Source organism: Bacillus rossius, unplaced genomic scaffold, assembly GCF_032445375.1.
Source record: "Bacillus rossius redtenbacheri isolate Brsri unplaced genomic scaffold, Brsri_v3 Brsri_v3_scf35, whole genome shotgun sequence".
NCBI classification, from domain to species: domain Eukaryota; kingdom Metazoa; phylum Arthropoda; class Insecta; order Phasmatodea; family Bacillidae; genus Bacillus; species Bacillus rossius.
Window position 1 is genome coordinate 20,001 of NW_026962535.1, and position 5,000 is coordinate 25,000.

The 5,000-nt window shown below is 36.5% G+C and overlaps 1 non-coding gene across 1 annotated transcript; it reads right to left on the bottom strand.

Moving 5' to 3' along the window:
* Nucleotides 1-4,314: 4,314 nt before the first annotated feature.
* LOC134544248 (5S ribosomal RNA) lies at nt 4,315-4,433 on the bottom strand. The gene has a single exon (XR_010077638.1). It is a non-coding gene; the product is annotated as a 5S ribosomal RNA (ribosomal RNA).
* Between the last annotated feature and the right edge of the window lie 567 nt (nt 4,434-5,000).

A 5,000-nucleotide genomic window follows, 5' to 3' on the forward strand; every position in this document is an offset into this window, starting at 1 on the left:
AATTGATAAATTTCTTTATTTATTTATTTATTTCCCCCGCTTCAAATACCATAAGAAATTTTTTAACCAGAATTTTACCTAACGGCAGAGGTGTGGCTATAGGAGGCAATGATTGCAACAACTGATACCTTCATGACTAGTATTGTTGGCCCTTAGAAGGGCCGATAAGGTGGTACAGTGCCACAGAAAGTGCCAGCGGTCCTGCTGGCATCTTCATTTCCGCTTTGGGGCTGCTTTCTTGGGCGACTTGCTCTTTGGGGCAACCTTCTTTGGCTTTGGAGCACGGGGTTTCTTCGTGGGAGGTTTGGACACCTTTTTTGCCTTTGAAGGTGCCTTCTTGGGCTTGGGGGTTGCAGCTGCTGCCTTTTTTTTCTTTTCTGCTGTAGGCGGAGTCTTCTTGACTGGTTTCTTGCCCACCGCTGCCTTCTTGGCTACGGATCGCTTCTTTTCCTTAGGGGCAGCTGCACCACGCTTGCCGCTTGGAGCCTTGGGCTGGTCCGGAGCACCGGTGGTCCCTGAAGCCAGCTTGAAGGAGCCAGACGCACCCTTGCCTTTGGTTTGGACAAGCTCGCCGCTAGCCACTGCTGCCTTCAAGTATTTCTTGATGAAAGGTGCCAGCTTTTCCGCATCTACTTTGTAGGTAGAGGCGACGTATTTCTTGATGGCTTGCAGTGATGAGCCGCCCCTTTCCTTGAGGCTCTTGATCGCAGAGGCCACCATTTCAGATGTGCGCGGGTGCGCGGGCTTGGCTCGTGGCTTCTTCGACGCAGCCTTGCCTTTCTTCGGGGAAGCTGCCTGTGATGGGGCAACAGCTGGTGCTGCAGTCGCTGCTGCGGTATCTGCCATGACGAGACTGATCCTACAGAATGCAAGAGCAAAGTGAAAATAAAATTTTTCTCTCTGCAAATATCTGGTTACCCAATTTTCTGGTTGCGGACGGTTCAGAAAATTCTCGATGCCTTGCTCACGTAGGGAGCAGCGCACTTTGGACAGCGAAAGTAATGTAGGGCTTCTTTAGCACTGATTTTTCAATGTTTTCTAAATGTCAGCAGTCTACGATGACATAATGGGCAGTTCCACTAATAGTGTAATTTTTTTATGGCAGCTGCACTGTTTAATTTGCACTGCGAGCTGTTTAAATTTACTGCTACACCAAACAGGGAACTTTTCATTTGCAGATGTTATTCAAGGAATCAAATACGTAATTTGTGCTGGAATCACTTGAAAATGGTTAAATTAACTTAGGTATACTTTAGTGTATAGTATGCTGAAAATGTGGAGATAATTTCATGAAGGCTGTTTGCTGTGGAAGCACTAGCAAATCACCTTGTTCAGTGCCACCTGGAATGGCTTTCTTCGTGCACCTCCAAGGATGATGTGATTATTATTGTGAGTAAATTTTGTTTACATTTTCATTGTGTGAATAATAAAACTTTTAACTGTACACACAACAAGCATTTCACTTGGATCTGATGCATTCTCAAGAGTGCAGTTTCTGTTTAGCTTTTAAAACTGGCTGCCCTTCAATTCACTCAAGGTGCAGATGCAAGTTGCTGATGAAGTATTCCACACACATGCTACATTGGAGAAATATTTTAATAAAAATTAAAACTCTTGCAGGATTTCGAATAAAAACTATCCTATTTATCCCTTCTATGTTTTGGTACTGCGAAATTGAGAGAGGTAAGTAAGTTGTGAGGTTATTTTTACTTGCTTGCATGTGAGGTTAGCAGAGCAAAAATATTTTTGAAATTGCAGATACATGGTCACTTTATTTCGTTGCAAACATTTATAAGCTCGTAATCTTATTTAAAGTCTCCATACTTAATGCGTTTGGAAAACCTTCTTTCTCTCAATTTTACAATGGAACAAAATTTTACTTGTATGTGTACATTAATTCCATCTCTAAATGATGTAGGTTTACGCACCGAGATCAGGTACATTGTAGAGAGAAAAACACACGAGTACCTGCTTATTTTGAAGTTTTAATGAGTATATTAAAAAAAAAAAAAAAAAAACGATAAAAATATAATTGAAAAAGTATATTATTCACGTATTTTTGAGGATGAGGGGAGGGGGTGTTTTTGTCCGATGGTCGTTTATCTTTAAAGAAATTTCCGTTGGACCTGTGCGTTCTTGCTCTGCCAATTCTCGAAAAATGAAATATTTTAAGTCGTCTTTTATGTGCTAACTTCATTATATTTGGCTGCATTCGTATTTTTATTAGTTTTGAAACATTCATGTCACGGAAAATAATCATAAACCAGGACAAAAACGTTTTGACTAAATGTTCTAGGTTGGTTGTAAAACATTTTCTTATTTTATTTCACATCGGAAACATCTGTTAAGTTGTAAGCTTTGTAATGAATGCGACAGTCACTTGTTCGCTGAAGTGTTTGTTTAAGAAATTAGTATTGTAAATTTGTTTATGGTCTTGTTAAATGAAATTTTAAGTGAAATCATTTGGGAAAACAGAGGCTACAGGAATTTTCAACACAACTTGATGACCGACGTTGTGACTAGTGTGGGAGTGTGTGCTCGTGTAAATATCAATTTTTCTTACTCCTCGTGCCGGTCAACAGGAAAACAGCGAGTGTGTTATCTCATCGCGGGCGTGTGATTGCGTGTGGTAAATTGTGCTAGGTTAATTACCGCAAAACTCCACTGTGTGCAAATATGTAGTGTGTCGCTGTATGCAAATATTTGGTATGTCTTTTTTTTTTTTTTTTTTTTTTTTCAGGCAATACACACTTTGAATTTTACACAATTTCGATGCTGCAACCTAAGTGTATACATGCGAATAGGATTGCTTAAATGAAAAAGTAAAGTAGGAGGTAAGTGCAAATGTTTCCAGGAGGTTATGCACACACAATCTATTGTATGAATTAATAGTTATTATCTAAGAAAATGATAGAAGATTATAAATAATGTGTGCAGAATAATACAGAATTTGCATGTTACACAAAAAAAAAATATATATATATTCCAAATATTGTTAGCAAAATGCACCTAGATTAGTGAGCTGGATTTTTTTTTTTTTTTTGTATTTTTGTTCTGTTGATCCCACGTGGAGTCAAGGCTCCGGGATATAGAACATGTATGTGCAGACAATTAATATTTACATGATGCAAGTTACCAAGAAAAAAAATTTCAAAAAAAAAAAATACATAACATGTTACACAATTTAACTTTATGCAAAACATGAAGCAGCTGTTATCACAAGTCCATTCAACAAATTAACAGTTCAATTTCTCTATTATCAATCAAATTAAAGAATAGCTTCAGAGGGTAGGTAGGATATTCTAGAAGAATTTTTTTTTATTGTTTTTTTTTTTAATACTGGTAAATTGTTTTAGTTATTTTCTGTGATATTAAGTTGTAAAGTTTTACTCCCAAGTAATTTAGTCCATTTTCAAATCGCCTAGTGTTATGTTCAACTATCCTCAATTTACTAGCATTTCTGGTGTTATACCTATGTGCGAATATCTAAAAAAAAAAAAAAAAAAAAAAATAATAATTTTTTTTTTCTTCTTTTTCTTAAGAATGAATAAAAAGTTTCTAGAACGTATTCATTTATGGCAGTCAGGACTTTAAGTTTTTTGAATTTTGGTCTGCAGTTAGATGATTTTTTATCTTTTGTTATTATTCTAATAGCTCCTTTTTTTTTTTTTTCCCCCCAATGTTATATGGCAGAAAGAGTAGAGCTATGGCTACTGTGACATCATGCATTGATGGGAAGGTTATTGTTGGATAACAAAAATTTAGATGATATAATTTTTATTTTTTTCCATACACAACACATTGCAGGTACAATTTTACAGGTTACAGCTGTACCACCTCTAGTATTGCTGCCGACCATCCAACAAATGAGCACACTAAACAGGCATTGATGACATTGTTATCAACGTCTTTTTGAATCTCTCATTATTATACATAACTGCCCACTGAAACAGAGAAACTTCAAAATAGGTGTGTGTGTGTGTGTTTATATATATATATATATATATATACATATATACATACATACATACATACATACATACATACATATACACTTATATATTTATTTTTTCACTTTGAATTTTGTATGAGGTATACACATGCAAAGATTCACAGCTACTGGGTGGGTGAGTGAGTGAGTGAGTGAGTGAGTGATTGATTGATTGATTGATTGATTGATTGATTGATTGATTGAGAGAGAGTGAGTGTGTGTGTTAGGGGGGGGGGGGGAAATGTGGTGATTGTGGGGGAAAAAAAAATTTAAAATTGAAATTTTTAAAAAAAAATTTTTTTCTGTAGGGTGCAAAATAGTAGTGCCAACGGCACGTGGTGTTCCCAAGCGGTCACCCATCTAAGTACTAACCACGCTCGACGATGCTTAACTTCGGTGATCGGACGAGAACCGGTGTGTTCATCGTGATATGGCCGTTGGCAATGATATAGATGTTTTTTTTTTGCAGTTTGTATTTGCCACTCGAAATAGCTATACCAGGTGTGATTGTTACAAACAACAGGAGAAATCGTGTAATGAACACTCTTTTACTTCCCCCCCCCCCCTCCCCACACACAACACCCACCACCCTCACCATCCCAACCACCAAAGCCCTCTTCAAAATACACTCTCACACACACACACAAACCCACACTCTATAACTGATGAACATTACCATAACTTCTTAAAGCCATTAGATAATATTTAACTCAAGAAAGGTATTGTGATATGTTTAAAGAAAGAAAGGTGAAACCTTTAACTTTACCAGCAGGTATTAGTATCACTGAGGTATCTTCTAGGTTGTAGCAGCAATAGTAGTAATAATAATAAAATTAAATAAGGTAATAAAAAAGAAAAGTTATACATGTGATCAAATCATGAATGTATAAAACTGGAATGAATTTAAATTTTTTTTATTTTTCTTCATAGGCTGTTTTGAAATTGATGAGTAAGTGCCTCTTCTTTTAAATTTTTTAATGCTGAACACTGTTACATAAGAGATGAATGT